Source organism: Scyliorhinus canicula, chromosome 25 (assembly GCF_902713615.1).
Source record: "Scyliorhinus canicula chromosome 25, sScyCan1.1, whole genome shotgun sequence".
Lineage (NCBI taxonomy): Eukaryota > Metazoa > Chordata > Chondrichthyes > Carcharhiniformes > Scyliorhinidae > Scyliorhinus > Scyliorhinus canicula.
Window position 1 is genome coordinate 17,702,417 of NC_052170.1, and position 26,415 is coordinate 17,728,831.

Sequence of the window (26,415 nt, forward strand, 5' to 3'; positions counted from 1 at the left end):
TTGCTTCCTGAAGTCGATGACCAGCTCTTTAGTTTTGCTGGCATTGAGGGAGAGATTGTTGTCGTTGCACCACTCCACTAGATTCTACTGGCAACATCATCCTATCCCCAAGATCCAAGCCATCATCCTGGTCTGGTACTCGAAGGCACCGCGGATCTCCGAGTGCCTCAGGATGCAGCTGTCATGCACGTTCCCTCGGCACACTCCTGCATGATACGCAGGCTGTGGTTCCGCCCAATCTGAACATTCAAGGAATTGAACTACTTCCTGTTAATAAAGGGCACTCCCTGATGCCCCTTTACATTCATGTGTTCCAGAACAAGGAGTTCTTAGCAGCCGCATATTAGAGTAGCTCTGGCTGTAAATTAGTGTTAGACCCTTATTTCCAACTGTATTATAGAATTTACAGTGCAGAAGGAGGCCATTCAGCCCATCGAGTCTGCACCGGCTCTTGGAACGAACACACTACCCAAGGCCAACAACTCCACCCTATCCCCATAACCCAGTAACCCCACCCAACACTAAGGGCAATTTTGGACACTAAGGGGCAATTTAGCATGGCCAATCCACCTAACCTGCACATCTTTGGACTGTGGGAGGAAACCGGAGCACCCGGAGGAAACCCACGCACACACGGGGAGGATGTGCAGACTCCGCACAGACAGTGACCCAAGCCGGAATCGAACCTGGGACCCTGGAGCTGTGAAGCGATTGTGCTATCCACAATGCTACCGTGCTATTAATCTTAGACATTATAGTAATCCTTCAGAGCAGTGTTAATAATAAATAGTTTTGTTGTAAAACAAAGTCTAATGTTCTTTGTTAACATTATCACATCAAGATTCAACATCAGCATAATCAAAGAGCATTACAACTGTCTGACCATGTTTTGGCTGGAACTTTACCAGCACGCTGTGGGTTTTCAATTAAAAAAAAAGTCCTTTATATTTTTGGAACTTAATTGATTGCAGCCAGTAAAATCACACCGGTGATCCCATCATCCATTCATGTGGGTTTCCTCCGGGTGCACCGGTTTCTTCCCACAGTCCAAAGATGTGCAGGTTGGGGTGGATTGGCATGGCTAAATTGTCCCTTAGTGTCCAAAGGTTTGTGTGGGGTTACAGGGTCACGGGGATGGGGTGGAGGCGTGGGCTTAAGTAGGGTGCTCTTTCCCAGGACTGGTGCAGACTCGATGGGCCGAATGGCCTCCTTCAGCACTGGAGGGGTTCTATGGGATTCAATGTGCTTAAAATGGTGGATTGGTGTTATGGTTTTCCACACACAAACAGAAACTCAACCTCTATTGTATTTCCCATCCATCACTCGATGGACATCACCTGCCTTATTCAGAGTGACCGTCGAGATTCTCGGCGAGGACATTTACAATGTCCTGTTACCTAGGGGAGCGCAGGCTGGCTTTGTAAGGGAAATTAATCTTGTTCCACTTTAAAGGAATGTAAAATTCACACGGCCAGTAATATACCCAACTCTCACGGCAGTAAATCCTGCAGAAGAACTGAATTTGCTCTTGCAATCTAATCAAGGGAATTGCAATAAAGGTGCTGCCAGCTATGAAGGGACCGTATAAATGTATGTACGAGAACGTAACTGTACTTGTGACAGTCATAAATGAAATAAAAGCAAACGTTTTCACTCCTACAGCCCTGCTTGATTGATACCCTCCCTCTCTCTTCACTTCTCTTCCAATCCATCGCACACTTTCTCTTGCTGCCTGCACTGAGTGCTCTGAATCACAAGAGCCAAGTGTTGCATTGGAATGAACTCAGTGTGAAAGCGCATTGGGTATAAGAGGCAAATTAACCCACCACCTTGCGCAGTTAAAAGAAAAAGGCTTGCGACGAACCCCCCTCTGCGAAACCAGCCCCCCCATTTGTTAAATTCTGGATGAGATACCCTCAAATTGTTATGCACCCCTCCCCCCCACCCCCGGGCAAGGAATGAATAGGCTCTTATTCAAGGTGTCTCAATTATAAATGACAGACAGTTATGTTAACCAATTATTAGTTGATGTTTAAGCTCACGATAAGACATACCGCTCCCCTGCTTTAGTCACCCCCCCCCCCCCAGGCTGGTCGAAACAAGATGACTTCAAAAGGACCCCTTCCTTTGAGGATATCGTTACCTGGTCCCGCTGTGCTTTTAAATAAGCCAATTTAACCAGGTTTTCTTGAGTTGACGGAGGTTATTAGTTACTGAGGTGTGAAAAAATAATAATAAACGCAACAGACGCTCCCAGAGATTAGAAATTGGAAGCGAGTCAAAAATAGAAATTGAAAAAAAAATGAAATGTGAATCAGTCTTTGACTTGGCTGTGGTTAAACATTGCAGCCGTGGAGATTCGTGATTCCAGTAGTGTTGACTTCAGCAGTTGAATAGTTGGTTTCTAGATCCCAGGGGCCCTGAGGTTCACCCTGCGTCCTTTCCAGCTGCGGCTTTGCTGCTTTGGTTTGCTTCAGCAGAGAGAGGATGAGTCTTATACGTTCATCCGCCTCAGAGCAGGGGCAGGAGGGCGGGTTTTGCTGTGCTTTTGTTTCTGTGTCACACGCTCTGACACACCCAGCACTAGCCTGCACAGACCAAATTTTTCAGCTGGCTCTTTATCCCAGTCTCTTGTATATTCATGGAGGGCGAATATCCACAAACCAGTCGCAGACATTACTTACGGGATAACATTCCTGCTGAAATTACAATCAGCTTCCATTATCTCCACAGGAGATGGCTATTACTTTCTGTATAGCTTCTTGCCTTTGATATGTCCCTGGCTTTAAACAGGAGGTGATATTCTCTCTCTTACTATCACCCGCACGGGCACAATTCAGACTTAATTTACGTTCCCAGAATTGACATCCACAGCCATCTTTGTCTTGGCTGCCCATGTTTAAAAACACATGGCTATTCAAATGTCCAGCGCCTCCACACATAATTTGTTAATTGTGACAGTGGAGGGCAGCACGGTGGCACAGTGGTTAGCACAACCGCCTCACGGCGCCGAGGTCCCAGGTTCGATCCCGGCTCTGGGTCACTGTCCGTGTGGAGTTTGCACATTCTCCCCGTGTCTGCGTGGGTTTCACCCCCACAACCCAAAGATGTGCAGGGTAGGTGGATTGGCCATGCTAAATTGCCCCTTAATTGGAAAAAATGAATTGGCTAATCTAAATTTAAAAAAAAATAAAAAATTGTGACAGTGGGATTTCCCAAAGGGTTTTTTCAGATGAGGAAGTACTTGAAAGTGTAGTCACTGTTGCAACGTTGGAAATGAGGCAGTCGCCTTGTGCACTGCCACCTCCCACAAACAGCAACTAGATCGTGGCCAGATAGGCATTTCAAGTTTGTTGCGAGATATATGTTGGCCAATACACCGGGGATACCTCCACACCCCCCCCCTGTCACGCGCAGTCCAGTGACCCTCTTCTCCTTTGTCTAGACATTGAGCAAAGGCGCTGTCAAATTCATCTGCGCTGCCTCCGCAGGTGAATAGCCTGGTCAGGCTCACTGCCTGGCACATGAAAGAAGGTTGGTAAAGGTCTCGTGCACAAAGCTGTGATCAGCTGCATGTCTGGAGAACAGGAGGGCAGGATGTCAGCAGTCCAGTTCGGCTGAAAGCAGGCATCTTACACCATCTCCACCACTTGAGAATCTAACCATCGAGCCCCCCTGTTTAATGCCTGCAAGATGTTGAAAGACCACTTTAGTCAATTGTTGGAAAATAGCTAATTGGTCTATAATTTGCCAATAATGAAATTGGCCTTTAGGTAATGACACACGTTGTCGCGCCTTTAAGATAACGGCTTCCCTTCAGCGATATGTCTTATCGTGAGCTTAAACATCAACTAATAATTGGTTAACATAACTGTCTGTCATTTATAATTGAGACACCTTGAATAAGAGCCTATTCATTCCTTCAGTGGAAGGGTCCTCCTTGTTTATTCCCTTATTTCCCTTTTCTTTTATTTTGCCATTGTTATTTTGATCTCTGGATGATTAATGGACTTGTCTCTTTAAGGCAAACAGCCTGTGTCTTTAATTCCAGCAGAAGAAAGCAGAAGTTACAGGAGACCACAGACTTGTCGGCACCAGTGAGAGAGATGAGCCGGGATGGTTTGATTGATTGGTTTGGGGGAGGGTCAATGAATTGGTCCAAAGGGCTGTACTCTGCCTGGTAACAGGTGCCGATCGGATCCTGCCCCAGTGGACTCCGTTTCTAAATCCTAAGGCATTTCTGTTTTGATTCTGGCAGTGCAGAGGGAAAACGGGCAATCTCTCTTTCCAGACATCCTGCTGTGAATGCTGTATTTTAACAGAAAGCCTGTGAGTGCTCTACTTCTCCGGACAGCCTGCTGTGAGTGCTGTATTTCTCTAGAAAGCAGGTGAGTGCTACCTCTCTCCGGAATTCATATTTATGATCAAGTGTTAATTTTATGGGCAGCACGGTGGCCTAGTGGTTAGCACTGCTGCCTCACGGCGCCGAGGTCTCAGGTTCGATCCCGGCTCTGGGTCACTGTCCGTGTGGAGTTTGCGCATTCTCCCCATGTCTGCGTGGGTTTCACCCCCACAACCCAACAATATGCAGAGTAGGTGGATTGGCCGTGCTAAATTGTCCTTTAATTGGAAAAAATAATTGGGTAATCTAAATTTATATAAAAAGATAAACAAAAGTGTTAATTTTATACTGTATTTATAATAATGAAATATATAAACATATTGTGTTCTAGATTACATAACCCACCTTACCAATACATCTATTAATGAATTGCTTTTTCTGGGTTTTTTTTATAAAGTTAGAGTACGCAATTTATTTTTCCCAATTAAGGGGTAATTTAGGGTGGCCAATCCACCTAGCCTGCACCACTTTGGGATGTGGGGTGAGACCCACGCAGACACGGGGAGAATGTGCAAACTCCACACGGACAGTGGCCCAGGGCCGGCATCGAACCCGGGTCCTCGGCGCCCTAAGGCAGCAGTGCTAACCACTGCACCACTGCCGCCCCTTAATGAATTTATTTTTCTTTAATTTGTATCAGAATTAACTGATCTGGCTGATTTCCAATAATGCAGGTTTAGTATTTTTTTTAAATGGCTTTTTCAATTTAGCACAGAAGGCTAAGTAACGTATTAACTCAAACTACAAAATGATAGTTATAGAATCCCTACAGTACAGGAGGCCATTCAGCCCATCGTGTCTGCAACAATCTCTTGAAAGAGTGCCCCACATCCCGCCCGAACCCTGCAAACCCACCTAACCTGCACCGGAGCACCCGGAGCAAACCCACTCCAGGGTGGACACGGGGAGAATATGCAAACTCGGCACAGTGACCCAAGGCTGGAATCGAACCCGGTCCCTGCCGCTGTGAGGCAGCAGTGCTAACCACTATGCCACCGTGACGCCCCCTGCAGATGGGGCTTTGAGAATTCTTGTGTGCAAAGATGCCAGCCCTCGTGCAGATGGGGTGTGAGGTGCCATCTTTGCTTTTCACAGCGCAGAGCCAAGGATTAATTTGTTGGAAGTGAGATGCAGTTCGCTTCTGAAAGAAAAACGCATCGCAGCTCGAAACAAATGTCAATGCTGGCCAACTCCTGATGGTATCATTCACCACCTGGGATTTGAAATTAGACCATGAGGCCTCAACCTCAGCTTCAGCCACGTCAATGGTAACTCGCTGAAGGGCAGCAGCCGCAGCAAGAATATTGTGTGCGGTTCTGGTCACCACACTACAGGAAGGGTGTGATTGCACGAGAAAGGATGCAGAGGAGATTCACCAAGATGCGTCCTGCGCTGGAGCCCAATTATGAAGTCTCCTCCAGGTGCTCCGGTTTCCCCCCCACCCCCCCACAGTCCAACGATGTGCAGGTTAGGCGGATTGGCCACGCTAAAATTGCCCCTTCATGTCCAAAAGGTGAGGTTGGTTCACGTGTGGGGGCTCTTTCAGAGGGTTGGCGCAGGCTCGCTGGGCCGAATGGCCTTCTTCTGCACTGTCGGAATGCTATGGTCCACAATGCATGGGTTTTGTTTAAAGATGAAGGCCGCAATTCCTCGGTCGTTGGGATTCCACATTCCCGCCAGCAGCACATCCCCGCCCATGGGGTTCCCGGCGGCGTGGGCTGGCTTCAATGGGAAGTTGACGTTTATACAAAATTATAAAACATCCCAAGACAAGTACCTTGAACCAAACGCCAATCCCGTACAGATCCCCCCCTCCCCACACACACACACACAGCCCTGCAAGAAGTGAAACAACAAAATCAAAAAAGAAACCCCCCACCCTCCCAGCGACTCATCCCTCCCCCACCCCCCATCCCCGTCCCCCTCCCACCCCCCCCTAACAGCCAACAGTGCCCAATTCCCTGAAATACAATATAAACAATCATCTCCGGTTGAACTCTTCAATCAACCCTCTCACGGCACATTAACCTCCTTGAGGGACAAAAGCTCCATCAGGTCCCCTCGCCACGTCGAAGCACGTGGCGTTGTTGCCAACCTCCAGCCCATTAGTACTGCGCCCGAGACCTGTGTCCGTGTATTTACATTGGGTATTTTATGTTGGCCCGATTATGTTTTGTCTTTTCATGTACGGAACGATCTATCTGAACTGTACGCAGAACAATACCTTTCACTGTCCCTCGGTACAAGTGACAATAAACAAATCCAATCCAATAGGATCCGCGCCACTAACAAGACGAAGGCCGGGACATCTCGCACGGGGGGGGGGGGGGGGGGGGGGGAGGGTTGTGATGGTTTAGCTCAGTTGGCTGGACGGTTGGTTCGTGATGCGGAGCGACGCCAACAGCCTGGGTCAATTCCCATGAGGTCATTCATGAAAGCCCCGACTTCTCAACCTCGCCCCTCGCCTGAGGTGTGGTGACCTTCAGGTTAAACCACCACCAGCCAGCTTTCGGTCCTCGGGGACTGTGGCAACGTTGACCGTTGATAAGCGGCAGGTAAAATGGGCGGGAGACCTCCCAATTGGTCGGGAACTGCGTAGGCCCCAAAAAAATTGAGCTAGATTGTCAGTCTGCGTCAAGCCAACTTGCAGTGCAACAGCCGGCACTGTGAGCTGAGCATGTGCAGGAAGTGCTCCCCCTAGTGTGACAGCACTTCAGGTGCGTCCGGCTTCAACGCTGAGGGAGTTTTCGCTTCCCCTCGGAGAGAGCCGGTCAGCCGGACGTCTCAGTACCTCCGACGACACCGCGCTCTCTCTCAGCACTGCACTGGAGGTCTCCGGTGAGATTGTGGGCTGGAGAGAGGGGCTTAAACCCACACATTTGCATCTCGGAGGCAAGAATCCCGGCAACCACAACACGGCTGGCACCTGGAGGTGTGCAAGATTGAGAGGGGCCTTGGCAGGGTGGAGAGAAGGGCCTTCGTTCCCCCTCGCTGAGGGGTGGGGATGGGTGGTGGTGCAGTAAAGGTGACTGGTAGAAGGTTCGGCGGGGGGGGGGGGGGGCGCATGAGGAAAATCGTCAGGGATTCGCTGCCTCGTTCAATTTATTTAAAAGAGGGCGGCATGTGGCACAGTGGTTAGCACTGCTGCCTCACGGCGCTGAGGACTCAGGTTCGAATCCCGGCCCTGTGGCACCGTCCGTGCGGCGTTTGCACATTCTCCCCGTGTCTGCGTGGGTTTCGCCCCCACAACCTAAAGATGTGCAGGGTAGGTGGATTGGCCAGGCATATTGCCCCTTAATTGGAAAAAATAAATAATCGGGTACTCTAAATTAAAAAAAATATATTATTTAAAAGGCCCCTGGATCTGCGTCTGATTCACGGTGTGGAACCTGCAAGGCCATGGGCCGTGTGCTGGAAAGTGGGATTAAAACGAGCGGCTCGTTTATTTTTCTCTTTTCTTGCTGGTGCCGCCACGATGGGCTGAACGGCCTCTTTCCGCGCCATAACCTTTCTCTGGTCCTATCCCCACCGGGCTCAACCTCATTGGGACCCGTTGCCGTGGGTGGGCATCGCGTGGAGGGGGCCGTTCGGGCGGGCAGCTGACCGGGCCACCCGCCAGGCGGCAGCTAATTGCAGGAGCCTCGGGAAGGCCCGAAGAGGATTCATGTCAAAATAATCCTGCCTCTCGCTGCGACTGACTGCCCGATTGATGTGGGTGGAGAGAGAGAGAGAGAGAGAGAGAGAAGAGTCAGCTGCCGCATTGATCGCAGCAGAGATCCGATCCCATGGCAGATGTAACAGCGGTGGCATGAGAAAGGCCACAGTCGCGTCCAAGGAGACTCGGTGACTGCTGGAGATAAGAGGAAAACACCAGAGCAGATGCTGTTTACTCAGCAAAGCCATGCAAATCTCTGTCTGTTTGTCTGATCGGCCCTGGCGGGGATGCAGATTCGTGTACAGCTGCGATTAAGCTGCTGCAAAAAATCTCTCACGCTGGTGGGAGGGGAGGAGGGGGCCAGGATTGTGTCGTGCCCCCCCCCCCCCCCTCCAGGCAAAGTTCCTCCTCAGTTCCCCCCTCCCTCCACATTCGCTATCTCTCTGGCTCCACAGACTCTGAGTCGGAGGGTTGCCGGAACTTGCCACTGTTCCATCTCATTCAGGGGGGGCGGCCACGGCGGTTAGCGCTGCTGCCCCACGGCGCCAGGGGGGTCGGGTTCGGTTCCAACTTTGGGGAACGGTGGGCGGGATTCTCCGTTTCCCGACGCCGATTTTGTGATCTGCGATCGGGCGGAGAATCCACTTTGACCACGGAATCGGGAGCGGCGCCCGTTTTTCCGCAGGTTTTGCCCCCTTGGAAACGGCCTCGTCGCGGCGCGCGCCATTGGGGTGGCCTCAGGACGTCACCTGAAGGCCCTCTCCCGATGCTCCGCCACGACGGGCCAAGTTCCCAACGGCACGGGGCGACGTGTCGTCTCAGCTGCGGACTGTGTCCGGCGCCGTCACGGTTGGGCGGGAGCCGTGCTGCTGGCCTGGCCGGGGGGGGGGGGGGGGGGGTGCTTTGGCGAGGGCTGGGGAGTGGCCAGGGGGTGGCGAGGGTTTGTCCAGGGGGGGGGCACTATCTGGCAGGCAGGTCGGGTCCGTGCACGGCTGGCCCCGTGTTGTACGGCCGACCCCGTGTGCAGCCACGGATCCGGCAATTCTCCAGCCGTATATTTCGTGGGAGTTGTACGCGGCACGGCTGCTGGCCCCTCACCGGTCGCAGCATCGGTGAGGGGGCGCCGCCCATTTACTCCGCGTAACACCCCACGGTTCCTCCACACTTACCCTCAGAATTGGAGAATCTGGCCCCACATGTGCGCAGTTTGCACTTTCTCCCCATGTCTGCTCCGGTTTCCTCCCACTGTTCAAAGATGTGTGAGTTAGGTGGATTGGGGGGTGAGGTGGATTGGCCAAGATCAATTGCCCCTTAAGTGTCCAGGGATGTTCAGATTGGGTGGGATTGTGGGGATGGGCGCGGGAGTGCGTCCGGGCCGGGTGTTCCTTCAGAGGGTCGGTGCAGAGTCGATGGGCCAAACGGCCTCCTTCTGCAGTGTAGAAATTCTGTGATTCTAAGTATTCTCCATATTCTGTCCACCCGGAACACCGTGCCTTTTCCATCTTTTCCCGACATGTTCTGCCTTTTAAGAGTGTTATACCGTAAATTCACTGTGAGAACGAGTGAATATAAGGCTTTATTATCCAGGAACTCGCCTGCCGGTGTCTGCTGTACAAATGAGTCCCACCCACAGGTGTCCGGTCTATATATGGCCCCGGTGAGGGCGGAGCCAGAGGCGGAGCCCACCGGGGTTCCAGTACAAGGTCATAGGTCACAGCACTACACAGACAGTCCATGCTTAGGTGAATACATTCACCACAAAGAGCTAGCTCGGCCTTGCAACGGGTGTGGGCGCCACAATAAGTATGAGCTGGGAGCATTCCCTCGCTCATCTATAAGATGGCGCCAAATTTTCTTTGACATCCACATGGGAGCGAACACAGACTGACACTCAATCCAAACGATGGCAACTCCGACACTGAGAGTTCTAAAAAATTCATCCATGGCATTTTCTGTTGGGAAATGTATACTGAGCCAGGAGGATGAAGCAGGGGAAGGAGTTCCCTGTGACGCACGGGCACCAATGGGGACCATTTGCGCCGGGTGACCTCTTTCTCAGCTGTAGGTTCTAGATAATTAGATGTAGTCTAGTAACTCCAGACCTCCGAGCTGCCACATTTCCTCCTAAGGGACCGTGATTAAAAGGATCAGCTTTAAATAAGTCCATGAAAATCCCACACAACTCCTGCCAACCTGACATCAGTCCGAGTCCACATCTGGTGGTGTAACTATTTGCAAATAAGCCGAGGGAAAAGAATTAAACGCTATTAGCAGCGGCCTTTCCAATAACGATAGCGCCCGTCTGAAACCATTCCAAACGGACCCGGTGTTGACTGTGAAAGTTGGGCCTATCCGCCCTTCACTGCCTGAGTATTCTTTGGTGGGATTCGGGCAAGGCGACTTTCGTACATCTCTGCTGTCGCAAAGAGAACATGTGTGGAGGTGCCCGCATTCTGGCTTCCTGTAAAACACAATGAGAGGTTCATTCAGAGTTTCTCTCAATAGAATCGAGATGATAACCTGCTCAAAGCCCGTGCAAACCTTCTGCTGACGTCACTACGCATCACATGACGTAGAACCAATAGGATTGTATTCCCATATACATAACACCCCTCCCCCTTTACTCCCTTACTGGAACAACAGCAATTAACATTAATACAACAGATCCACTTATGCATTATTTCAATACATGTATATAATTCAAAAGAAAGTCTCTCAGGTGGATGTCTATTTACTTTTGGTTGAATTCGGTGTTCTGGGACCTGGCTATTCAAGGTCCTCATTCTCCTCAGTAGATGGTACTTCCTGGGTAGTTACTACAATATCTGTCACTATGGGTATTGGAAAGTCCTCAGAATATGTACTCGCCTCCATGTCTGGTGTCTTTTCCGAAGTATCGCTCTCTCGATTTTCCTCTTGAAAATGTTTCCACGAGCTCACCTCGCGAAGCTAGCCGCTGATCAGCATGACATTGCCAAACTCTTTCTTCGTCCATTTGTACGGAGCACGATATTGGACCTGCCTTTGCCAGGATCACAGCTGGTTACGGGCAGCTGGAAGCACGGTAGCATAATGGTTAGCACAATTGCTTCACAGCTCCAGGTTCGATTCCCGGCTCGGGTCACTGTCTGTGCGGAGTCTGCACGTTCTCCCCTTGTGTTTATGGGTTTCCTCCGGGTGCTCCGGTTTCCTCCCACAGTCCAAAGATGTGCAGGTTAGGTGGATTGACCATGCTAAATTGCCCTCAGTGTCCAAAATTGCCCTTAGTGTTGGGTGGGGTTACCGGGTTATGGGGAAAAGGGTGGAGGTGTGGGCTTAGGTAGGGTGCTCTTTCCAAGAGCCGGTGCAGACTCGATGGGCCGAATGGCCTCCTTCTGCCTGTAAATGCTATGAAATTCTATTCTGCCCGTTTTTCATTGGTGGTGTAGCTCCCAGCCAACATGCTATCTCCCTGGTTGAATGCCTGCTTTTTAGAGTTTTGCTCCCTCTCAGTAATTTGCACATGTTACTGTTGTTTGACAATCTCAGAAGTATCAGGTGGAGTATAAAAATCAAATTGTGTTCGTAGTTTCCTTTTGAACAACGGCATTGCTGGTGGTCTCTGTGCTTTTGCATAATTGGTGTTCCGGTAAGACATTAGGAATTTGTTATGGTGCATACCGTTCCATTCAGTAGTCCATGGTTGTATCGACCATTCCCATGGATGTAACCGTCATAATGGTGGAACAAAGAACAATGCAGCAGAGGAACAGGCCCTTCGGCCCTTCAAGCCTGTACCGGTCATGAAACCACCCTTGGCCAAAACCCTCTGCAGTTCCTTGTGCCGTATCCTCCGACATCCTACCTATCCATGTTAATTATTATTATTATAGGGCAGCACGGTGGCGCAGTGGGTTAGCACTGCTGCCTCACGGCGCCGAGGTCCCAGGTTCGATCCCGGCTCTGGGTCACTGTCCGTGTGGAGTTTGCACATTCTCCCCGTGTTTGCGTGGGTTTTACCCCCAGAACCTAACGCCAAATTGCCCATTAATTGGAAAAATGAATTGGGAACTCGAAATTTATATATATTTTGAATTATTATTAATATTATCTGGAACACTTGGAGGAAACCTACGCACACACGGGGAGAACGTGCAGACTTCACACAGACAGTGACCCAAGCCGGGAATCGAACCTGTGACCCAGGCGCTGTGAAGCAACCGTGCTGACCACTGTGCTATCCCGTATTTGTCTTGATGCCTTTGGAACTCTGTTAATGTTTCTGAGTGTTCCTTTGTTTTGCGCAAGATTGTCATCTAATCCAGGCCACCAAAACAAAACTGAATGCCAATTCCTTCATCCACACCACACCAGCTGGTGAAGGAAACTACAACGCAAGCACAGAGGACTTCAATTATAAATTATCTCAGGTGTCAACGATACTGTTGCACCCCATATCTTTTTCCAGTTTAATTTCATGACCTTCGGGTTTTCGATATGCCCAAAAAACGTTCTTGATCATCCTGCATTGACACGATGCCGAGATTCAGCTCCTGCAGAACCTCCTTTACTTGTCTTTTGAGTGATCTTGATCTTGGGCTATTATAATACGGACGGCACGGCAACACAGTGGTTGCTTCACAGCTCCCAGGGTCTCGGGTTCGATTCCCGGCTGGGATCACTGTCTGTGCGGTGTCTGCACGTTCTCCTCGTGTCTGCGTGGGTTTCCTCCGGGTGCTCCGGTTTCCTCCCACAAGTCCCGAAAGATGTGCTTGTTAGGTGAATTGGACGTTCTGAATTCGCCCTCTGTGTAACCGAACAGGCGTCGGAATGTGGCGACGAGGGGATTTTCACAGTAACTTCATTGCATACTTGTGACAATAATTAAAGATTATCATTGTTATCAATTTATAGACATAGCTGGTCTGTTTCGAGGTGGGTTTTCTTCTTGCATATCCTTGGCGTGGACTAAGAAAATCCTAGGAATTTAATGCAGCCTGTAGAGATCATTTGTTTATCAGCTTGGGAAGGTGAGGCCTTTGCTGGGTGGAGCCAGGGAATGCAGAGAGACATTTTGAAAGGCTTTTAGAGAGGTAGCTTTTTTTTTGGCGAATCATTGGAGAGGTGAATTGAATTCTGATCTGCCTGACGCAGATTCCACCATTCTCCCACAGTTAGATGGATTGAGAGCTGTATCTTTCTTTTCTTGATGTTTAATGGGAAATTGAGTTGTCACATTTTGTTTCAAAAAATAACCAATCCTTATTTCACCATGCAATCACTCCTGGAGTGAATCAATCTATGCGCAGTCTTGAAATGAAGTGAAATGAAAATCGCTTATTGTCACGAGTAGGCTTCAATGAAGTTACTGTGAAAAGCCCCTAGTCGCCACATTCCGGCGACTGTTCGAGGAGGCTGGTACGGGAATTGAACCGTGCTGCTGGCCTGCCTTGGTCTGCTTTGAAAGCCAGCTATTTAGCCCAGTGTGCTAAACCAGCCCCACAATTATCTTACAAATAAACTAGAATATTGGGGTGTTGTTCCGGTATCCTAGCCACTGCTGGGATCAGGTCTGGGATTGTAACACTGCATTCCAACTGTGAGTACATTTCAAAAGTACTTCATTGTTGGTGAACGTTCCCGGGAGCGTCTGAGATCATGAAAAAGGTTCTGCCCTTTCTTTCGGCGAGGGGGGGGGGAGATACAAAGCCACCAGGCACGTGGTCACCCTCAGTGACTTGCGTAAGGAATTGGGTCGGGCACAAAGATGCTTTTCCATGTTTGCTGGAAGCTCTCCAATGAAGTAACTCTTTGTGTCAGCTCGCAGGGAAAATTCCGTACAGGCACAATCACTGCCCCATCAAGCCGGGTCCTTGAAATGAAATGAAAATCGCTTATTGTCATGAGTAGGCTTCAATGAAGTTACTGTGAAAAGCCCCTAGTCGCCACATTCCGGCACCTGTTGTTGGTCGTTCTGGGTGAGTGTGCTTAACACTCACTTTGGCTCTGTTTCTTGTTCTAAGCTCTGGAGTCGCCAGGTGCCGTTAAGACACCGCCACAAGCTTCAAGGTGAAGTTCAAAGCAATAAAACCGTACACCAATTAGTAAGTCCAAACAACTAGAGTTTATTATAATACAATTATAATAACTACCCATGCACACGCTAAAGGATTAAACTTACTCCTACCACTAAACAACTAATACTTATCTCGAAGGAACTGCGAGGTCAGGGAACAAGGCCTCTTGCTCTGCTCTGGTCTGCAGACTTCAGATTGCTATCAATTGCAAAGGGTATCAGGAGTGCCTATTTCTGGTAGCGGTCGAGGTTAGGCACTTACTTGTTGGTGGCTGCTGCTCGACAGCTGTAGAAGACAGGAGCCCGGAGACAGGAGAGTGAACCATGTGTGGGACTTTTCTTTTATAGGTGCCAGGGGGTCCGCGCCCCTTTGGGCGGACTCCCTTACCTGCTTGGAATCGATTGGGCCTCTTCCCAATCGATATGTTTGAACCCCCCAATCATAGGGCAGTTCCTTGGTTGCTGGGGCGGTTGTTGGGACTTATTGTTTTGGGCTTCTCTGGCGCCACCGGGTCTGGCCTTCCATTCAATGTATCGATTTGTGCTTAACTTGTGTCCATTGTATCTGGGGATCGCCCGGTATCGCCTCATTAGTATGTTAACTGGTTTCCTTTCACAGTGCTGTCTGGTTTCTGCAACAGTCAAAACTGGTTTCTGCAGTCGTCCCAATATACAATCGCCTTGCAAGCTGCTTGCTTTCCAACATGTCCATTTTCCCTGCATTCCTTGCAATCTTCCATTTTGTGTTGGGCAGTGGCCACCCCAGGTTGCTACACTGTCCGGGGAGGCTGGAATCGAAGCTGGCCTGCTTGGTCTGCTTTAAAAGCCAGCTATTTAGCCCAGTGAGCTAAACCAGCCCCTATCCATCAGGACTGCATTCACCCCCGGAACAACAAAACATTTCTGCTTGGGGTTAACTCCCTTCATAGACTCAACCCTTCCCAATGTAAACCCCACCAGCTCGAAAACCTGCTCTGAATTCTCCCCTGCTGACTATATCCTCTTGGTATGTCTCGTCCTCTCCTTATAATAATAATAATCTTTTATTGTCACAAGTCGGCTTACATTAACACTGCAATGAAGTCACTGTGAAAATCCCCGAGTCGCCACATTCCGGCGCCTGTTCGGGTACACGGAGGGAGAATTCAGAATGTCCAATCCACCGAACAGCACGTCTTCCGGGACTTGTGGGAGGAAACCGGAGCGCCCGGAGGAAACCCACACAGACACACGGAGAACGTGCAGACTCTGCACAGACAGTGACCCAAGCGGGAATTGAACCTGGGACCCTGCCGCTGTGAAGCCACAGTGCTAACCATTATGCTACCGTGCTGACCTCAACCTCTTCACCTCAGCCTTGGCGGCTGGTTCCTTCTGTTACCCAGGAGCCACATGGTGGAATCCCATCGCCACTTGACTCCGTCAGCCTCCCCACCTCCTTCTGGAAGATGCGACCGTTTTCGCGGACTTTTTTCCAAGCTGCTGGTGGCCTGTTCTTTCCCACGGCACTGAGGGGAGCCAACTGCCCGGGAAGATGGTGGGGTAGTGGTGATATGACTGGGCTAGTATTCCAGAGACGTGGGTTCAAATCCCACCACGGAAGCTGGTGGAACTTAAATCCAATTAACAAGATCCGGAATTGAAAAGCTAGCCCTCGGTAACCGTGACGATAATCGTCAAATTGTTGCCAAAACCCATCTGGTCCACGAATGACCCTTTAGCGAAGGAAATCTGCCGCCCTTACCTGGTCTGGCCTACATGTGACTCCGGACCCCAGGGAAAGGTGGATGACTCTTAATTGCCCCTCTGAAAGGGTCCGACGAGCCACTGAGTTCAAGGGCAATTAGGAATGGGCGGAGGGGAGGTGGTAATGTAGTGGTATTGTCGCTGGACTAGCAACCCAGACACCCAGGGTATTGCTCTGGGTTCCCGAGTTCAAACTCCGCCAAGGTAGATGGTGAAATCCGAATAGAAATCAGGAATTAAAAGTCTAACGATGACCATGAAACCTTTGCCAATTGTTGTAAAAACCCAACCGGTTCACTAATGTCCTTCAGAACAAAAGATCAAAGAACAAAGAAAATTACAGCACAGGAACAGGCCCTTCGGCCCTCCCAGCCTGCACCAATCCAGATGCTTTATCTAAACCTGTCTCCTATTTTCCAAGGTCTACTTCCCTCTGTTCCCGCCCATTCATATATCTGTCCAGATGCATCGTAAATTATGCTACCGTGCCCGCCTCTACCACCTCCGCTGGCAATGCATTCCAGGCACCCACCACCCTCTGCGTAAAAAACTTTCCACGCACATCTCCCTTAAACTTTCCCCCTCTCACCTTGAAATCGTGACCCCTTGTAATTGACACCCCCACTCTTGGAAAAAGCTTGTTGCTATCCACCCTGTCCATACCTCTCATAATTTTGTAGACCTCAATCAGGTCCCCCCTCAATCTCCGTCTTTCCAAAGAAAACAATCCTAATCTACTCAATCTTTCTTTATAGCTAGCGCCCTCCATACCAGGCAACATCCTGGCGAACCTCCTCTGCACCCTCTCTAAAGCATCCACGTCCTTCTGGTAATGTGGCGACCAGAACTGCACGCAGTAACCCAAATGTGGCCGAACCAAAGTCCGGTACATCTGTAACATGACCTGCCGACTCTTGTATTCAGGGAAGGAAATCTGCCGTCCTTAACCGGTCTGGCCTACATGTGACTCCAGACCCACACGGAGATGTGGTTGACACTTAAATGCCCCCCCAACCCCGAAATGGCCGAGAAGGCCACTCAGTGCAAGGGCAATTAGGAATGGGCAACAAATACCGGCCCAGCCAGCGACACCCAGTAAAAGGATTTGTAAAGAAATGACAATTTCTCACTGTTTTCGACGTGCGCGGGTTCTTTTTCGATCCACGGGTTCACTAGTTGGCCGCGAGTGGCTCCCTTCCCATGATTCCAAACCAAACCTTGCGGGCGGAGGCGCCGTGAGCCTCACAGTCGAGAGCGTTTCGAACGGAGAGACTTCAGACATCTTTCCCAGCATCGAAATGGACAAAACTGTCGGTGTGGCATTGGAGAATCACATCCTGCTTCATGTGTTTTGACTGCTGCTGTTTAGTAAGCATTAGGTCGCATCGTCAAAGCCATTAATAGAATTTAAGCTGTCAGTACTCTTTGATCACTGGGCTGCCCATTGATAAAAGGACTCAGTGAAATAAATAACCACTTAATGTTGCTCTTCGATTCGCTCCCTCGGAGCAGAGCGCAATCTTACCCTGGTCTGGAGCGGGTCCTGTGGACGAGATGGAGAGAGTGTGGGAGAGGAGAGTGTGCTACTTTCACATTTAATCAACAAATAGAGAACAATAGTCAGTCACAGTTTATCTCCATTTGAACGAGTGATACAGTCCCAATCTATCTTCATTGAAGTTTTTCAGTGGGTTCTTCACAATGAGTAAATTATTCGCAATGTTCAAGGAATGTCAGGGATAATGGACTTTTTCAGCTGCCCGTGAGGTGCATTTGCATATCATGGTGGACAATGTCAGTGCTGGGGAATCATTCCGATTTTTTTTGTCAAATATCCCCTTATACTGACGCAGATGACATAGCAAGGACAGGTACAGCACAGCTTTGAAACAGTGAACAGATATCCCTGAGCCGTCCTCTTCAGACTCCGAGGGCAGGTACAGCATGGGGTTAGATACAGAGTACTGTCCCCATCAAACGCTCCCTGAACAGGTACAGCACGGGGTTAGATACAGAGTAAAGCTCCATCTACACTGTCCCCATCAAACACACCCAGGACAGGTGCAACACAGCTTTGATACAGTGAACAGATATCCCTGATCCGTCCTCTTCAGACTCCGAGGGCAGGTACAGCACGGGGTTAGATACAGAGTAAAGATCCCTCTACTCTGTCCCCATCAAACACTCCCAGGACAGGTACAGCACGGGGTTAGATACAGAGTAAAGATCCCTCTACTCTGTCCCCATCAAACACTCCCAGGACAGGTACAACACGGGGTTCGATACAGAGTAAAGCTTCCTCTACACTGTCCCCATCAAACACTCCCAGGACAGGTACAACACGGGGTTCGATGCAGAGTAAAGCTCCCTCTACACTGTCCCCATCAAACACTCCCAGGACAGGTAGAGCACAGGGTTAAATACAGAGTAAAGCTCCCTCTACACTGTCCCCATCAAACACTCCCAGGACAGGTAGAGCACAGGGTTAAATACAGAGTAAAGCTCCCTCTACACTGTCCCCATCAAACACTCCCAGGACAGGTACAGCATGGGGTTAGATACAGAGTAAAGCTCTCTCTACACTGTCCCCATCAAACACTCCCAGGAAAGTACAGCACGGGGTTAGATACAGAGTAAAGCTCGCTCTACACTGTCCCCATCAAACACTCCCAGGACAGGTACAGGACGGGGTTAGATACAGAGTAAAGCTCCCTCCACACTGTCCCCACCAAACACTCCCAGGACAGGTACAGCACGGGGTTAGATACAGAGTAAAGCTCGCTCGACACTGTCCCCATCAAACACTCCCAGGACAGGTACAGGACGGGGTTAGATACAGAGTAAAGCTCCCTCCACACTGTCCCCACCAAACACTCCCAGGACAGGCACAACACGGGGTTTGATACAGAGTAAAGCTCCCTCTACACTGTCCCCATCAAACACTCCCAGGACAGGTACAGCATGGGGTTAGATACAGAGTAAAGCTCCCTCTACACTGTCCCCATCAAACACTCCCAGGACAGGTACAGCACGGGGTTAGATACAGAGTAAAGCTCGCTCTACACTGTCCCCAAGAAACACTCCCAGGACAGGTACAGCACAGGGTTAGATACGGAGTAAAGCTCCCTCCACACTGTCCCCATCAAACACTCCCGGGACAGGTACAGCACGGGGTTAGATACAGAGTAAAGCTCCCTCTACACTGTCCCCATCAAACGCTCCCAGGACAGGTACAGCACGGGGTTAGATACAGAGTAAAGCTCCCTCTACACTGTCCCCATCAAACACTCCCAGGACAGGTACAGCACAGGGTTAGATACAGAGTAAAGCTCCCTCCAACATCTCTAGTGACGGAATATACACACAGGGGCTTTGAATAGGGTTACAGCAATGAATTTTGATCTTTTTAATGGACCATCACTGCAATTCCATCCACAGCCTTCTCACAACCAAGTTAAATTTGACACATTCATTGATTTGCCCATCCACAGACCAAGAACAGCTCCTGCACTAAAATCCATCCCGGCTCTCAGCAGAACAAGCTTTTGCTTTGGTATAATCTGGAACACTCCACCGCCAACAACAATCTGCATTTATATAGCAGCTATAATGCCCTGAAGCCATTCACAACAGGATGACAAAATAAAATGACACTGAGCTCACGTGGAAATATATCGGCCGTTCCTTCACTGTCGCTGGGACAAATTCCTGGCGTTCCCTCCCTAACAGCACTGTGGGTGTACCTACATCACATGGACTGCAGCGGCTCAAGAAGATGGTTCACCCTCCACCTTCTCAAGGGCAATTAGGGATGGGCAATGAATACTGGCTACATCCCAATGAATGTATGTTTAAAAATACAGGGGTGATGGCGGGATTTAAAGACAAGGGTGAGAATTTTAAAATCAAGATGTTGCTTAAATCGCAAAGTGGTTCATTCAAACAGCAACGGGGTAAAACCGTCTACACGGGCAGCAACTGCTCCACAGGTCTTTACTCCTTGACACCCGGGCTCACGCTCCAGGTTGCTTGCTCCACGGACCCGCGTGGCTCTTTCCCTGTGGCGGAGGTTCACGCACTCCCAGGTCCCGGGTGGGTCACGTGAATCGCGAACGAGCGCCCCTTAAAGGGGCCACGCCACCACACCGGCCAATCACACAGGGGTGGAAACAAATTGCCCTTTCTCAGGTGCCCGAAAATGAGATCTGAATCCCAACTCTGGGATCGAACGTCAGACCGAGGGCGGCACTTTGGCACAGTGGTTAACACTGTGGCTTCACAGCGGCAGGGTCCCAGGTTCAATTCCCGCTTGGGTCACTGTCTGTGCAGAGTCTGCACGTTCTCCCCGTGTCTGCGTGGGTTTCCTCCGGGTGCCCCGGTTTTCCTCCCACAAGTCCCGAAAGACATGCTTGTTAGGTGGATTGGACATTCTGAATTTTCCCTCTGCGTACCCGAACAGGCGCCGGAATCATGGATCATAGAATTTACAGTGCAGAAGGAGGCCATTCGGCCCATCGAGTCTGCACCGGCTCTTGGAAAGTGCACCCTACCCAAGTTCAACACCTCCACCCTATCCCAATAACCCAGTAACCCCACCCAACACTAAGGGCAATTTTGGACACTAAGGGCAATTTATCATGGCCAATCCACCCTAACCTGCACATCTTTGGACTGTGGGAGGAAACCGGAGCACCCGGAGGAAACCCACGCACACACGGGGAGGATGTGCAGACTCCGCCCAGACAGTGACCCAAGCCGGGAATCGAACCTGGGACCCTGGAGCTGTGAAGCCATTGTGCTATCCACAATGCTACTGTGCTGCCCTATGTGGCAACTAGGGGCTTTTCACAGTAACCTCATTGCGGAGTTAATGTAAGCTTACTTGCGACAATAAAGATTGTTATTATAAAGAAACCTTGCAAAATCCTCCTAATCAGAACCGCTCCGGTTTCCACGTCAATCATTTTCACTCTGAGTCCTTGTGTCTTTTTTTTTGCTGAGTGCAGCATTTATTCCCCTGATTTCCCCCCTTAAGACCCTCCTTAAAGTCAACCTTTCTGACCCAAGCTTTAGGTCATCTGTCACCTTAATGAGGCTCTGTGTGTTAAGTATCCCTCTGCCCGCCCTTGGGATCTCTTATTACGTCTCAGGTGCCAAGGTGATGGGAGCAACTACAGCAATCATAGAGTCTTCTCACTGGCAATGATCAACTGGCTTAGCTTTACCACCAGGTCTAATCTGGCAGTGAGCGTCTCGCGCAGGGCTTTGCCAGCATTACGAAGGTTACCAGCTTCAGCCGCCAAGGGGCCTCACGGTAGCATGGTGGTTAGCATCAATGCTTCACAGCTCCAGGGTCCCAGGTTCGATTCTCGGCTGGGTCACTGTCTGTGCGGAGTCTGCACGTCCTCCAAGTGTGTGCGTGGGTTTCCTCCGGGTGCTACGGTTTCCTCCCACAGTCCAAAGATGTGCGGGTCGGGTGGATTGGCCATGCTAAATTGCCCGTAGTGTAAGGTTAATGGGGGGATTGTTGGGTTATGGGTATAGGGTGGATACGTGGGTTTGAGTAGGGTGATCATTGCTCGGCACAACATCGAGGGCCGAAGGGCCTGTTCTGTGCTGTACTGTTCTATGTTCTAAGTGGTACCCATGGAAGAAATACGCCTTTTTTTGCGTCTGCTGCCACCGCTAATATTCACAGTGCTGCTGATCTGAGATTGCACAGCTGAGGCCTGGCTCCTCACTCGTGCCTCTGTGCCAGATCAGTGTGGTATTAGTTGCCATGGCGCTGGATATGCCTCTTATTCAGCCCTCGTGGTGTATTCCCCTTGACGCAAACGCCCCTCCTCTGATGCCGGAGAGACGTCCGAGAGACTTCGAAAGCAGAAGGAGGCTTTTAGGTGGAGCAGGCCGAAGCAAACACTTCGAGTGAATAAGCCCCCCCCCCCCCATAGTGGTTAGCACAGTTGCTTCACAGCTCCAGGATCCCAGGTTCGATTCCCGGTCTTGGGTCACTGTCTGTGCGGAGCCTGCACGTTCTCCCCGTGTGTGCGTGGGTTTCCTCCGGGTGCTCCGGTTTCCTCCCACAGTCCAAAGATGTGCAGGTTAGGTGGATTGGCCGTGATAAATTGCCCTTAGTGTCCAAAATTGCCCTTAGTGTTGGGTGGGGTTACTGGGTTATGGGGATAGGGTGGAGGTGTGGGCTTGGGTAGGGTGCTCTTTCCAAGAGCCGGTGCAGACTTGATGGGCTGAATAGTCTCCTTCTGCACTGTAAATGCTGTGATTCTATGATTCATTCCCCGCGTATCACACTAAAACAACTGTTTCAAAAATGCTCATTTGAAAGACACCAAACAAATGGCACTTGAGGACATTATTCTCCAATGCATGTCGTTGCTGTTTGATTGGCGCAAAAAGTGCAGTCAGCATTGTGAGGGAGGGATGCAAATGGCTACTCACTTTCCCCTCTGTTGCTCTGTGTAAGAATGTAAATGTTGACTGGGCCCAAAAGCCGTGTTCTTCTAATGTCCACACCATGGCCATCCTGTGCTCCTGGCCGACCGACCTGTGGAAAATGAAAGCTTGGCTCATTGTGTTGTTGCGATCCCTGTCCGCCTCGACGTGTATTGTCAAGTGATTAATTTTCAGGGCGGCACGGTGGCACTGTGGTTACCATTGCATGGCTCACGTCGCTGAGGACCCGGGCGATTGTAAGCTACTTTCTTGTGAAAATGAAATGAAAATTGCTTATTGTCACGAGTAGGCGTCAGTGAAGTTACTGTGAAAAGCCCCTAGTCGCCACATTCCGGCGCCTGTCCGGGGAGGCTGGTACGGGAATCGAACCGCGCTGATGGCCAGATTGGTCTGCTTTAAAAGCCAGCGATTTAGCCCAGTGAGCTGAACCAGCCCCTTGTGTGATGTTAAAGACATTTCAATGCTGTGTTGGTGATAAATTTTGTTTCAATATACCATATCCCTACTCTGCGTGTAGTCCCTCCTGCAGTGAGGTCACTCCTGGAGTGAGGTATCCTTCCCTCACAGTCTTACAGAATTAAACTTAAATATTAGGGCTTCTGTCCAGTATCCTAGTCGCCGTTGGGGTCGGGACTGGGATTTAATACCCCAGGTTTTCACCATGACTGCTTAGATGGTGATTTTTTTTTTTAAGGATCAAACAATTTCAAGTGCATGTTTTTTTGATTCCCTACTTCAGATCTCCATTCCCCAGTTTCTGATTCCCAGCTCTCCACCAAGCCACTCACCATCCCGACTTGAAAACGCGTCGGCCGTTCCTTCGCTGTCGCTGGGTCACAATCCCGGAACTCCCTCCCTAACAGCACTGTGGGTGTACCCACGCCACATTGACTGCGACATCTCGAGGGCAATTCGGGATGGGCAATAAATGCTGGGCCGAGACGGCGTCACCCACATCCCGTGAAAGAATAAGAAATGTAAAGGGACGGAGAGGGTTTAGGGCTGGCGGACTTACGCCGATGAATCATCCAATTGGGTAACCAAGAGCTAACACGCTTTCTGATTGGATGGGAGAAGTGGGGGTTGGGTGGGGGGAGGCACCGCGAGGGTAGACCAAATATGTTGAGTGGATAGTTGAAGGTCACCTGATGTAACCTTCCGGAACATGTCCCAATGGAATTGGTGACCCTGGCGCAGCGAGGGATTAAAAACCCGCCTTTCGCTTTTACATCCGATGTTAAAGCCACGGTTCTCCCAGGGAGACCCCGATGGTGTCAACTCGGGCCCAAGGCGTAAGATGACAACTGTTGAAGGCACTGGCTTCAGCCTCTGAGTTCAACAGTCAAGAAATCCCAACAACGGCAGTACTTACTATGGAAGCTAAAGAAATTCGGCCTGTCTGCATCGACTCTCACAAACTTCTACAGATGTGCCATAGAGAGCATCCTACCCGGCTGCATCACAGCCTGGGTATGGCAACTGCTCGGCCCAAGATCGCAAGAAACTGCAGAGTGTGGTGAACTCAGCCCAGCGCATCTCACAAGCTTTCCACCCTCCCATTGATTCTGTCTATACCTCCCGCTGCCTCAGGAAGGCAGACAGCATTATCAGAGACCCCTCCCACCCAGGCATTGCCTTCTTCCAGACCCTTCCATCAGGCAGAAGGTACAGAAGTCTGAAGACCCCACATCCAGACATAGGAACAGCTTCTTCACCACGGCTACAAGACCCCTCAACGACTCCCCCTCGGACTGATCTGCTCCCTGTAAGAACACTATTCACGATGCCCTATGCTGCTCTTGCTCATGTATTTGCTTCGTTTGGCCCCTTGTTCCGCACTGCAACCAATCACTGTTTGTCGAGGTACCATTTGAAAATGTTCTCTGTCAATTATTCCTTTTTTGTCGACTATGTACATTCCCTCGGCCGCAGAAAAATACTTTTCACTGTACTTCGGTACATGTGACAATAAATCAAATCAAATAAAATCACAGTGGATAAACTCCGACCCTTTCAAAGTTTCAAAAAGCTGTTGGATTGTAAACAGCTGCTCGATAAACCATCCCAAATCCTCTGAGCTAAAAGAAATAATTTTTGCGTCAAGTGCCGATGTTCAGCATTTCTACTGGAAGGCTCATTGCCCTAGCCTTGGGAAAGGGAGCCATTTTGAGGCCAGGTTACAAAACCTCCCCGTATGAGGCGCACAAGACTCTGAGGGGCCGAGATAAGGACCGGGTTTCTCCGTTGTGGGTCCGTCCGGCTGCCAGCGAAGACGGAGAATTTTGGCACACTGACGGCAGGATTCTCTGCCCCCGCCACTCCTGTCCGTGGAGATTCCCCATTGAAGACGCCCCATGCCGGCATGGCCAGAGAATCCCACCACCAGTGAACGGCCGGGCAATCACGCCCACGGTGGGCAGGAAAACCTTGTTTCCCCCCCCCCTAGCTGAGGAACAAGGGGCCATAGATTTAGGGCGAGTAGTAGAAGGATTAGGAGAGGACATCCAGAGGGCAGTGGGAGTCTGGTGTTCGCTGCCTGAGTTGATAATTGAGGCTGAAACACTTCCACTCATCGACCAGGTACCTGGATCTGGATCTGAAGTGACGTAACCTGCAAGGCCCTGGACCGGGTACTGGAAAGTGGGATCAGAATGTGCGGCTAGTTTCCTTTTTTCTCTTTTGGGTGGCGCAGATGGGCTGAATGGCCACTTTCTGCACTATCAACTTTCTATAATTCAATGGTTCGAACCCAGTCCTTCATCGTTAACCTCTTCCTCGTTCATCCCTCCTCACTGTCCAGAACAGGGTAGAAACCATCCCATTGTGCCTGCCTTTGCTCCAGCACCTCAGGCCTACCTTGATCACCCAGACAGATTTCACGCTATCACAATTCAACAGGTGCACACCAGGGCTCGACCACCAACCCGGTGAGTCTCAGCTGATTTAGCACCACCCTCTCTCCTCCCCACGCGCCCCAGCCAGCCCCCAGTATAACTGCCGGGCCATTCTCTCAGCACATAATAATCTTGGAAAATTCCTGAGGGCTCAGCAATACACCGTGCAGCCCATAGAGGGAGCTCAAGCACGGTTTAGAAAATATTTCAAGGAAGTCTCCAGCCGGGAGGGAGCCTGCAGCACTCAAGTTTGATTATGTGCGCCTGTTTACAATTGATGCTCACTGTGCTTGATTGATTAAGGCTGGGTGTGGCGTCAAAGAAAAGTGAACAACCTATGGAAAGAGAATGGAAACCTGAAGCTTGCAGTAGATATTTGAAAACCTGTTACACACCGTTGTTTCATCTCGGCACGGCTCCGAGATGTAACATGTACAAAAAAGTCCATCCTACCTGACTCGATCGAGGCCCCAGGCTGGCCCACTCACAAGATCTGGTTGGCCAGTTCAATTAGATCGGAATATTGAAATTTGCACGAAATTCCCAATACAATTTGCCTCAAATTATCACAGCCGTCTGCTCTATGCATCGTACCAGTGCGTCCCAGAGACCTTTACAGTCACAAGAAGCACATTTGTAATGTATTCACTGTTGCAGTGCAGGAAACTATAGGACAGCCAATCTGCACACAGCAAGATCCCACACAAAATTGAGATAAACATCCAGATCTTCCTTTTTTAGTGATGTTGGCTGAGGAATTAATATTGGCTAGGGCGCTGAAGACAGCTCTTCTCTGGAATTTCCCACAGGGCCATGTATGTCCATTTGAGAGGTCAAGCCGGGCCTCGATTATGATCTTTCAGGCGACTCTGACAACGCAGCAGGCCCTGATCAGCCGGGACCATGCGCTCAAAGCCTCTGAGGTGGGCCGTGGGCCTGTGATCTCCTCACTCGGAGGTGAGATGACTGCGATTGAGGCAATGGTTATGCCATCACTCATAACCTGCTCTTAAATGGGGATGGTGGGGGGTGGCGGACAAATCCGTCGAGCCATTATCTGATCAAATGGTGGAGCAAACACGAGGAATCTGCTCCTCCTCCTATTTCTTATGAACACTTCAAGTGTGTCCTGGACGCAACTTTAAGGCTACGATTCAGGCAGCACAGTGGTTGGCACTGCTGCCTCACAGTG